The 12,500-nt window shown below is 43.8% G+C and overlaps 1 protein-coding gene across 1 annotated transcript in view; it reads right to left on the reverse strand.

Moving 5' to 3' along the window:
* LOC138950906 (calexcitin-2-like) overlaps nt 1–12,500 on the reverse strand; it is a 57,717-nt gene that overhangs the window by 8,743 nt on the left and 36,474 nt on the right. The gene's annotated exons all lie outside the window — the stretch shown is intronic.

The following is a 12,500-nucleotide window of genomic DNA, read 5'->3' on the forward strand; positions in this document are numbered from 1 at the left end:
CGTGCGCGCGTGTGTGCGTGCTCACGCGTGTGTGTATATGTGGCGTTGTGCATGTGTGCGTGAGTGCATAATGTGCGTGCATATGTGCGTGCATGCGTAGTGTGTGTGCATACGTGCTCGGCTACCAGCGTACAATCGTGCTTACGCGTATGCGTGCCAATGAGCTTTCCACCGTGCACACAATCCTGGCCTAGAGACACAAAATATAACTTGATACATATATATACGTTTTATTTTGTGTCTTTTTTGTGTGTTGCTTTCTTTTTGTCTGTGTGGTTTTTTGTTTTTTTTGGTCCGAGTTCACTCCCCCCATCATGAACTCTCCAAAAATGTGTGGGCGAGTTGCATATGTCGCTCGCAAACATTCATCAGCGACAATTCAGACGACACAAATCGACGATTTGAAACTTCCCCCGGTGTTAAAACTCTACAGTCAGCGAAATGTAGACCGCAATGAATCGTTTAAGAGCGAAGAGAAAGAGAGAGAGGGGTAGGGGGAGGGAGGGAGGGAGTGAGAGAGCGAGCGAGCGAGACATATATATATATATATAGATAGAGAGAGAGAGAGAGAGAGAGAGAGAGAGAGAGAGAGAGAGAGAGAGAGAGAGAGAGAGAGAGAGAAAGAAAGAAAGAGAGAGAGAGACTGATCAAATCAAATCAAATCAAATCAAATTTTATTTTTCGAGGGTTGTGGCATAGAGAGAGAGAGAGAGAGAGAGAGAGAGAGAGAGAGAGAGAGAGAGAGAGAGAGAGAGAGAGAGAGAGAGAGAGACAGAGAGAGACAGAGACAGAGAGACAGAGAGGGGGAAAGAGACTGAGAGAGAGAGGCAGTGAGATAGAGAGAGAGAGAGAGAGAGAGAGAGAGACAGAGACAGAGACAGAGACAGAGACCTTGGGGTGGAGGAGGATGCATTTTTCTTCTTCTGGGTTTTTCGAGATTGTGACAGGTAGGTAAGTATGTCAACTACGATTTCGCAATACCCGGCTTGTGCCTTTTGCAACAACAATGTTCGGAAACCACCCGCCCACATTTCCTTCTCTTTGCCACGTCATGTATACCTTAATACAAAATGTCAGGCTGTATGCCACTCTCTCTGACTTTTTTTGTCCCTTATTCTGTCAGGCGCTTTCCGTCTCAGTCTGTCTGCCTGTCTGTCTTGTCTGCCTGTCTCTGTCTCTCTGTCTCTCTGTCTCTGTCTCTCTGTCTCTCTGTCTCTGTCTCTCTGTCTCTGTCTCTCTTATCTCTCATTTTAGAAAGTCGACCTGGTCGCATTGACAAACACGACCGCCACTTCCTGTTGTGTTGTTCTTCGTGTAAATACCTCATTGTGCTAGCGCTTGCTAATTGTGATTTATTTCCACTCTAGCTTACACTTGCTAATTGCTATCTTTTGACTTCTCTTCGCTGTTTTATATTGCTGTAAATGAACAGTGACAGTGACATTTTGGACACTTGAGTGCTGATCTAGAAAGTGTTTAATTCTATTTAACTGATATATTTTTCTGGACATTGTTTTACATACAGACCGAACATGATGGGCCCAAGACAAATTATTATCGATATTTACTCCCAAAACTTTATGATCTCCTACCTCCTCTATTGCGTCGTTACCAATTAATATGGAATGAGGATTGTTTCGTATGTTTTGTCTCTTTTGTCTTGTTGTTATTAACATGTATTTGGTCTTTTTAGGGTGAAGACTCATGTGGTTATACTCCGTCCAATGAATGAGATCATCTACACTGTTCTGCAACGATGAATAAACTTTGTCTAATTTTTTTATCAGTAGTGTGTAGGGTCGTATCGTCAGCAAAGAGTTCGCAGTCATCATTAATACTAAGAGGAAGATCATTAATATACAGGGAAAAGACCAAGGACCCTGGGGAACCCCGTATAACACAGGTCTTTTGCAGAGAGAGAGAGAGAGAGAGAGAGAGAGAGAGAGAGAGAGAGAGAGAGAGAGAGAGAGAGAGAGATGATGATGATGATGATGGAACTTTATTTTTCAAGGATAGAGGTTTAAGGCGACGCCTTTTCTTACAACCGGTCCTTACTTCTAATACAAATGTCTAATAAATGATAAACAAGTAAAGCAACATGACAAATAAACAAAGTAAACGAACGAATCAGCAAACAATCGACAAGTAAGCAAACAAGCAAATAAACATAAACAACAACATGACAAAGTAAGCAACATACAAATCGAAAGCGAAACATGCAACATGTTAATTGAGGTTACACATGTAAAGTGATCGACGGTAAAATTCACACGATACCAACGTTTACACTAATGCTAATAATGATTATATGGTGTAAATGATGATGATGAAGATGTTGATGATGATGATGATGATGATGATGATGATGATGATGATGATGATGATGATGATGATGATGATGATGATGATGATGATGATGTTGATGTTGATGATGATGATGTAAAATCGCAACATAAATTCCACATAATACATATAATAAAGAACATATTTGTGTATTTCATAAAGCTTTGCCAATTGTTGACAGCTACGTGCACGTGTTAAGACTAGTATAGCCATCTAGGTAGACAAAAAATGATTATGCAGAGCTTTTTTAAAACTCTTTAGTGAGGTTAATGATCTTATTACAGACGGAATGGAGTTCCACACCATAGCGCCAGAGAAGGCTTGACTAGTTTTGAACAAATCAATCCTGGGTATTGGTGGTAGAAAATTGATAGACCCGTACCTTTCGGTGACTCTGTGAAATAGGTCCTGAATATAGATGGGCACTTCGCCATGATATACTTTATACATCATTACAGTCTTATTAAACTGTAACTGTTTAACTAGCGGCAGGTAGTTTAGATTCTTTAACTTCAAATCAGCTGATAATTGTGGACCATTTAACATGATTTTAGCTGCCCGACGATGTAGAGAGTTTAACTTTTTCATGTGAATATCAGAGACGCCATCCCAAAGAGTTGATGCGTAATTAATATGGGATAAGATGTGGGCATGATAAAATAGTTTTAGTGTTGCGATATCAACATATTGCTTTAACTTTGATAGCAGAAACAAATTCTTGGATACTTTTTGACAAATATAATGTACATGAGATTGCCATTTTAATTCTTGATCGACTATCACACCTAAAACACGATGTTCCGTTACCTGCTGAACAGGTTGTGATTCCAGAGAAATATTTAACTTAAGAGGTCGTGACTGGTGTTTTTGTCTTGTTGTAATAATCATGCTTTTTGTCTTTCCTGGGTGCACTATCATAAAATTCTGGTTACACCAACTGTTGACTTCATTCAGACTAGACTGTAAGGAAATTTCAATTTCTTGAACAGTCCTACAGCTTGTGTGAAGCGTCGAATCATCTGCAAAAAATTCCGTTTTAACTTTGGAATTAGATATATGAAGGGGGAGGTCATTAATGAATACACAAAACAAAATAGGCCCTAAAACTGACCCCTGGGGGACTCCACTCTTTAAACATCCTTTGGGAGATGTTTTACCGTTTATAGAAACATACTGTGTTCTGTTGACAAGATATGATTTAAAGAATGAACACGTTGCGGGATTGTTCACGTACAATGCGAGTTTATGTAAAAGTAATGTGTGATCTACAAGATCAAAAGCTTTTTTAAAATCAAGAAATACAGCCCCTGATATGTCCGAACGATTAATTGCCGATAGCCAGTTATCACATAGTGATGAAAGAGCTGTACTACAGGAATGTTTTGGACGAAACCCAGATTGAAAGTTGTGAAATAATTTGCACCTTTCCATGTAGTTCAGAAGATGCTTCTGTATGTGCTTCTCTAAAGGCTTTGATAAAATAGGAAGCAATGAAATTGGCCTGAAGTTATTAGGGTCAGACACATCTTTATTTTTAGGAAGTGGAACGACCTTTGCCGTTTTAAATGCATCAGGAAAAATATTTTGTTCAATGCAAAGATTATACACATACGTTAGGGATTCCACTATGTACGGTAGGGCTAATTTAAGCAACGACGGGGGGATTTTGTCGGGCCCCATGGATTTATTATTTTGAAGGTTTTCTATAGATTTTCCAACTTCATGTCCGGCAATAGTTGGGATAGAGAATGAATCTTGTGATTTCAATTTATAAATGCAAAATTCTTTTAATCTAAACAATAGGGAGTCCCCATCCTCGACTTCTTCATTTACATTTTTTTATTGTTTCAATCGATCAGCCAAACACAGAAAGTGCTCATTGAATTTTTCAGGAGAAATGGCGCTATATAATCTGCTATTTCTTCTCTGGGATTTACCTAACACTTCATTTATGGCTTGCCAAAGCGTGGCAACATCTTTTTTGTCTTCAACCAATTTATGAAAATGATTACTTTTTGCCTGGCGTACTAACTCGGTAACTCTATTGCGTTGTGCTTTAAATTCTGATTTCCTTTGATTTTCCTTCAAAAAATCACGTAGTGCCATAGCTTCTACAATCTCAGGAGTAAGCCATGGTGGTAATGTAGGGGATTTTACTCGGTGTTGCCTCAGAGGGGCATGCTTGTCAACAATCGGGTAGAGTATACTGTCCATGAGTGTGGACTGGGTGGCCGAGTGGTAACGCACTTGCGCTCGGAATCGAGAGGTTGCGTGTTCGACCCTGGGTCGGGCCGCTATTTTCTCCCCCCTTTCCTAACCTAGATGGTGGGTTCAAGTGCTAGTCTTTCGGATGAGACGAAAAACCGAGGTCCCTTCGTGTACACTATATTGGGGTGTGCACGTTAAAGATCCCACGATTGACAAAAGGGTCTTTCCTGGCAAAATTGTATAGGCATAGATAAAAATGTCCATCAAATACCCGTGTGACTTGGAATAAAGGCCGCGAAAGGTGAACATTCGCCTAACAGGCTTGAGGTTTGCTGGTCGATGTGAATGCGTGACATATTGTGTAAAAAAGTCCATCTCACACAGCATAAAACGCTTTGAACTTCGGATAAGGCGCTATATAAATAAAGAGAATTATTATTATTATATACGTGAGAAACAATTAAGCGCCTCCTCAGCCTCAGTACAATTAAACACATCATGGAACGGAGCTTGAAGATAAGTCTATGAAAAACTTAGACTCGTGAAATTTTTTAAAGCTCCGATATTCGATGGTTGTGTGTCCTTTTTTCTGACATTTTGGGATTATATAGTTCCATGAGCAGCAAGTCACGTAATGATCACTAATGCCAGAATTAACCACATTAACATTCGAAACCATTGTTTTGTTATCCGTGTATATATGGTCAATTAATGTCGCTGTTGATGCAGTTATTCTTGTTGACGTTTCAACTAGTTGTTGAAGGCCAAAGAGGGACAAAGTTGTGCACCAAGCTGTCTGTGGTTTATGCAAATCGATATTGAAGTCGCCTAATATTAATATAGGCTTATTTTGGCTCTTGATACTGTCCATGAGGTTGATGAAATCATCTGTCCAGTTTGACAATGCAGCAGGGTTTCTATACAGGAAACCCACGAGCAGAGGGGTAGACTTATTAATTTTGATTTCAAGCCACAGGCACTCAACATTCTCAGCTTCCAAATCGGGTCTACGGTGAGTGTAATTAACTAACGATTCATGTACATAGGCGGCGAGGCCAGTTTGCTGCGGTCTCACGCTGTCACGCCTGAATATAGAGTAATGGGGTACATTCAGAAAGTCATCAGAAACAATCGAGAGAGAGAGAGAGAGAGAGAGAGAGAGAGAGAGAGAGAGAGAGAGAGGGGGGGGGGGGGGGCGTAGGGACAGAGATTGACAGGGATTGAGGCTATATTGACGAGGGAAGTTGATTGTTCCTTTTATTTGTTCAGCGTTTCTCTCTGTTCCGTGTATACATGACGATGTGTGTGCGCGCCGGTGTGTGTGTGTGTGCGCGGGTGTGTGTGTGCGCGGGTGTGTATGTGTGTGTGTGTGCGCGGGTGTGTGTGTGTGTGTGTGTGTGTGCGCGGGTGTGTGTGTGTGTGTGTGTGTGAGTGCGTGTGTTTGTGTTTTTATTTTAAAGGTACACTCCCTCCCGTTTGAACAGTTAGCTGACTGTCTCGGCTCTGGCCAGACTTTTACATGAGATAAGACCAACCCTCAACTTGGTCACATACAAGACTTTTACATGAGATAAGACCAACCCTCAACTTGGTCACATACAAGACTTTTACATGAGATAAGACCACCCTCAACTTGGTCACATACAAGACTTTTACATGAGATAAGACCAACCCTCAACTTGGTCACATACAAGACTTTTACATGAGATAAGACCAACCCTCAACTTGGTCACATACAAGACTTTTACATGAGATAAGACCAACCCTCAACTTGGTCACATACAAGACTTTTACATGAGATAAGACCACCCTCAACTTGGTCACATACAAGACTTTTACATGAGATAAGACCAACCCTCAACTTGGTCACATACAAGACTTTTACATGAGATAAGACCAACCCTCAACTTGGTCACATACAAGACTTTTACATGAGATAAGACCAACCCTCAACTTGGTCACATACAAGACTTTTACATGAGATAAGACCAACCCTCAACTTGGTCACATACAACACTTTAAAAACCTGATTGTACTCTTCGCACAGTCAGAATTTTGAGATGAATGAATGTCGTGGCTTTTTAAGAAATGAACCAAGGAGGCACCCCCCACCCCCCCCCCCCCCTCAGATCCAGTCTTGGGAGGGATATCCGCATCCCGTGCAAAAAGGATCGCCAGTTCTGAGTTGGTGAGCCTACGTATACTCCTTTACACGGACAGGATTGCCCGTTTTACATTGCGGCTACCAAGGACACACGTTCAAGATGTTCAACGCATCCAAATTGTCCTTGTAGAAGCTCCATGACCTTGAAATGCCCGTCTGCCACCATGATGTTTAAGGCAAGAGTGAACGCAGCGAATCAATACTTTCAGACATGTAACCGTACAGCTAACACAGATTTAGAAGACCGTTTTCACGATTGTCAACCTTTTTCCGCTCTGTTTTCAATTTTTTTTTAAAGTTACAAAAAAAAAGTTGAGCAAAGGGTAATTTTGATTTTTTTAAAATCTTTGTTATTTTTTATTTGGAACGTCAGCAGTCTCTCTGTTTCGGAATTCGGTTTCTTTTCTTTCATTTTGGTAAATGGGGGGTGGTGTGGGGCGGAGAAAATGATGGAGGGTGGGTTGGGGGAGGGGGGGGGGGGGGTAGGTCAGTCGGGTTCTTACACTTCTAAACCTGCAACTGACGACCAGCTCACAAAGATTGTAAAGAGACAGTAACCGGAAAGATTCTGAAACCGTAGATTATTGTCGCAGAAGCAACATTTACCTTGCGTGTCCGCCTGTTGCAGAGTCCAAGACAGGAGTGAACACTGCGAATCAATACTTTGAAACTTGTAACAGTACAGCTGACATCCATTTAAAACGACACTAGTTCACATTTTTTTTCTCTCACGGAAATGGTGAGGTCAGTTCGGCAGGAGGGTGTGTGGGTAGGGGGAGGAGTGTGGGGTAGATCAGACAGGTACATTCAGGTGGGTTAAGAGACTGACCAAAATAGAGGAGAGAAAGAGAGAGAGAGAGAGAGAGAGAGAGAGAGAGAGAGAGAGAGAGAGAGAGAGACAGACAGAGAGAGAGACAGACAGAGAGAGAGAGATAGAGAGACAGAGAGAGAGAGAGAGACAGAGAGAGAGAGAAAGAGAGAGAGAGAGAGAGAGAGAGAGAGAAAGAGAGAGAGACAGAGAGAGAAGACAGAGAGAGAGAGACAGACAGAGAGAGAGAAGTCTGAAGTCTGAAGTCTGAATGTTTTAATGAGTAGGCCTTGGGCCCTTTTCATGGAGATGAGCACATCTCAAGCACCAGCATACAAATGCACATAGTGAACAAAAACAAGAACATCCTACTATACTAGCGGAAAAAAGTTAGGGACGGGCCACTGATTTCCCCACTGACTTTCATTTGTTTAAAACATCCTGTTCTTTCGTCAGCAAAATCAAATGGCTGTCGCATGCTACACACCAATGGGTAGGTTATGCTGTGTTAGCAGGAAAACTGCACGGGACTCCCGGGCGCAGAGCTGCAGCACGTGACTAAAATAGCAAAATCGCCAAAAAGTAGGCTGTTGTTTGGCGTGCGCACGGGTAGAATAAGGCAGGTAACATGGCAAAATTGTTGTGCACATGCAAGTACAATCCTTCGAGTGTGAATTGTGATCACGAACTCGGCTTTATAAGCCGCCGATTTTCTGCGAGCTGCCATCTCCTCACCATGCCTGCCAGACGGAAACTGACAACATTCAACCGAAGAAGAGCAATTGCCTGGCTCCACGACGGCGTATCCAAGTGCGAAGTGGCCAGGCAACTTGGGGTATCGCATTCAGTCATTGTAAGGCTGAATCAACGGTTCCAGACGACAAACAATGTCGAGGAGAGGCCCAGGTCGGGTCGCCCCAAAAAGACTACTCCTAGGGAAGATCGTTTCATCCAACGGCAGGCGCTGCAGCACCGGGCCACCACCTGCAAGGTCATCAGAGGGCAGTTACGGGAGGCCACTAACATCTACGTTAGTGAGAGGACCATCGGCAACCGCCTGCAGTGACGCCCGGCTGCGGAGTCGTCGTCCTGCTGTGCGTCCCCTGCTGACACAGGCTCATCGCCGGGCTCGTCTGGCCTGGAGTCGCCGCCACTTGAGATGGACGCGCCGGGACTGGGCTCAGGTCCTATTCAGTGACGAGTCCAGGTTCAACCTGTACCATTCTGACGGCCGGCGCAAGGTCTGGAGGCGTGAGGGCGAGCGTTATGAAGACGACACAGTGCATGAGGGGGTGGCCTTCGGCGGGGGCTTCAGCCTTCATCAACGCACCCCCCTGTACCATGTGGTCGGGAATCTCACTGGTCAACGCTACAGGGACGAAATTCTCGCCCCTATTGTCTTGCCGACCCTGCAGCAGATTGGCCCAAACGCCGTGTTTCAGGATGACAATGCTACTCCTCACAGGGCCAGGCTTGTCAACGACTACATCCAGCAAACCGGGGTCGTCAGGATGGATTTCCCTGCCTGTTCGCCAGACATGAACCCCATAGAGCATGTATGGGACGAACTGGACAGGCAGGTGAGGGCCAACCACCAGCCTCCCAGATACCTGCAGCAGCTGCTGCAGATGCTCCAACAGGAGTGGCAGGCCATTCCACAGGCCTTTTTCACGAAGCTTATGAACTCTATGCGGTCAAGGTGTGGTGAACTTGAGCGCAAACGTGGCGGACACACCCATTATTGACCTCATGAAAGACTTGTTATGTTTATTTGTGACCCCTCTGCTGTTTGTGGACATGAATAACCGAATCGGCTCGATGAAATAAACCCAAATTTTGCAGTTGCGTTGCACATTGACTGAAGTAAACGTGTTCCAAATTTCCGTACGATATGTTCATTCGTTCTTTTGCTGTGATTGCGTGTGTGAACCGTCCTTAACTTTTTTTCCGCTAGTATATATCGCCCTGTTTCGTTCACGGATTATGGATTACGAATGGAAAGCGCCTTCATGACAAATGTGGAAAAACGTAGCAAGAGCGGCTTACTAGTGTTTGAAAACAGCATGGTTAATTTAACCTTCGCCCGACCCGGTTATCGACTACACACGGAAGACATCTTGGGGCCGTGCGGACCCATGCTTCTCAAAGAAGGAAAAATATGCATACCTTTCCGTGGACCCATATGCTTTCCAAAGAAGCAAAAACGCGCATCCCCTTCCGCAGACGCCGTGGTTAAATTTCCGCGAGAAGTAATTTAATTATTACCGTGCAGACTAAAGCTTCTCAAAGAAGAAAAAACCTGAATACCCTTCTGTAGGCGTCGTGGGGCCGTGTAGACCCACATTGTTATGTATTAATTTCGCTCCACGTGACTTGCTTATTAACTCCAAAATTAAACAGATTGCAGAAAATTATGTTTAGAGCCAATACCTGAAGGTTTGTGACTTCTCTCTCCAGTTTTTATGTAAGTTCCTTCAGTTTGAGAAACATGGGTCCACACGGCCCGTGTGTAGTGTAAATTTGACCTTTGGTTTTATAATTACTTCTCGCTGAAATTTAATGATCTTTTAGGACATAAGAGTTTTTTAGGTGTCTGAGGCATTCATAAAAGCTCATTAAAAATGTCCAACTGGTTTAAGAGATATTTGCAATTAAACACCCTTCTGGGTCCACACGGACCCACGACGACCGGCGAAGGTTAAACAATGATGGGATTCTAGTGTAGTTTCGTGGAATATATTCTCTTAACTCAGCATATTTAGGGCATACTAAAACAAAGTGGACTTCATCTTCAACACTGCCACAACAAAATGGACAAGATAAATCAGCGGAGGTTGCATTTAAATTAAAGCGAGAGACAGAGATAGAGACAGACAGAGAAAGAGACAGACACAGAGAGAGAAACAGAGAGAGAAACAGAGAGAGAGAGAGAGAGAGACAGAGAGAGACACACAGAGAGAGAGAGAGAGAGAGAAAGAGAGACAGAGATAGGAAAAGAGAGACAGAGACAGAAAGAGAGAGAGACAGAAAGAGAGAGACAGAAACAGACAGAGAGCGAGAGAGAGAGAGAGAGACAGAGACAGAGAGAGAAAGAGAGAGGGAGAGAGAGAGAGAGAGAGAGACAGACAGACACAGAGAGAGATAGAGAGAGAGAGAAAAAAAAAAGAAAGACAGAGAGAGAGAAAGAGAGAGAGACAGAGAGAGAAACAGAGAGAGACAGACACAGAGAGAGAGAGAGAGAGAGAAAGAGAGACAGAGAAAAAGAGAGACAGAGACAGAAAGAGAGAGAGAGAGACAGAAAGAGAGAGAGAAAGAGACAGACAGAGAGAGACAGAGACAGAGAGAGAGACAGAGACAGAGAGAGAGAGACAGAGAAAAAACGAAAGAGAGAGAGAAAGAGAGAGGGAGAGAGAGAGAGAGAGACAGAGAGAGAGAGAGAGGCACACGATGCCGAAGTTCATGAATTAAGGAGGTAACGTTCGTGGCTGAGGTTGACACCTCCCACCCCGGAGAAGGCGTGTGGTGGGGGGGGGGGGGGGGGAGGGGGGCGAATATAACAAGAGATTCCTGCAGCATAAGGAGAAACAATTGGAGAGGCTGGAGGAAACTTGAATGTGTGTGTGTGTGTGTGTGAGTGGGGGGGGGGGGGGTGGAGGTGTTGAAATGTGTTGTCGTTGAAGAATAATCGACGTTACGAGAGCTCAGGTTTCTGTCGCTAGGGGTTTTAGGAGCGGGAGGACCTGTCGCGCAGCTCTGTCAGAAATGGAGTACACACTAGATAGTTATAAATGCGGGGACGCTTGACACGGACCACACGCACAGTTGCAGACGACGTCGAGCAGAGAATTTCGAGAAGGAAAGGTAGCGGGAGGAACTGTTGCGCAGCTCTGCCAGAATTTGGGGACACTAGATAGTTATAAATGCGGGGACGCTTGACACAGACGCACAACTGCAGACGACGTCAGGCAGACTGAGGAGTTGGACGTGAGGAAACAAAATTAGCGATAGTAGCTATCGTGCAGCGGTGCCAGAAATTGAGGACACTGGGGAGGTTTAAATGCGGGGCCCCTGCAGACAGACACCGACGCACAGCTTGCGACGACGTCAAAAAGAAAAGATTGAGGAGAAAAAAGTGTCATAAACTATTTAGGAAACCGAAGAGATGAGGTGTATGCATCTGTACTGTTGTCAAGTGGCTCTCTGCATACTTCCAGCGGGGTGTTATCTGCTTCCATTTCGTCCCTTCCTTCCTTCTTTCTTTCTTACTTTCATCGCGCCTTTCTTTTAGTGTGCACTTTTTTTGTTCAGTCGTTTGTTCTGTTCGAATTGATCCACAGCTCGGCAAGAAATTGAGGACACCGGATACGTATAAATGTGAGGACGCCTAGCTCACACAGATAAACGCAGAGTTTGTGAAGACATCCAGAAGAAAAATTTGAGGTGGAAAAATATTACAAGTGCACAGGAATTTTTTGGATTTCAACACGATCAGGAATTTTGCATATGTTTTAGCGTAAAATTGGGTGCACGAGGTAGGAATAGATGTCGGACGCATGACACAGCCTCGCAGCTGGAGATGGCGTTCAAGTAGAAAAGTTGGAGAAGGAAAACCATTAGAGTATAGGGATTCGCTGGTCTAACAACTCGCGCGAGTGGGAGTTCGCACATGTTTGAAAGTGAAATTATTGAGGACACTAAATCGATTTAAATGCGGGACGCACTACTTGATTATATGTCAACGTCAAGTATAAAAGTTTTAGGAGGTGAACTGTAATAAGAATGTGGGGATTCTCTGATATTGGGTTTAAAATGAGATAAGGAATTTGCATCTGTTTTTAAGTAACGATTTCATCTATTGTCGGAAGGGCGTTTTCTGATGCTTTCTTTCTACCTTTCTGATGTTATCGCCCTATCTCTGCTCGTCTCTGTCTCTTTCCATTTCTCTCTCTCTCTCTCTCCTTCTCTCTCCCCCCCCCC

The sequence above is a fragment of the Littorina saxatilis genome, linkage group LG16, assembly GCF_037325665.1.
Source record: "Littorina saxatilis isolate snail1 linkage group LG16, US_GU_Lsax_2.0, whole genome shotgun sequence".
NCBI classification, from domain to species: domain Eukaryota; kingdom Metazoa; phylum Mollusca; class Gastropoda; order Littorinimorpha; family Littorinidae; genus Littorina; species Littorina saxatilis.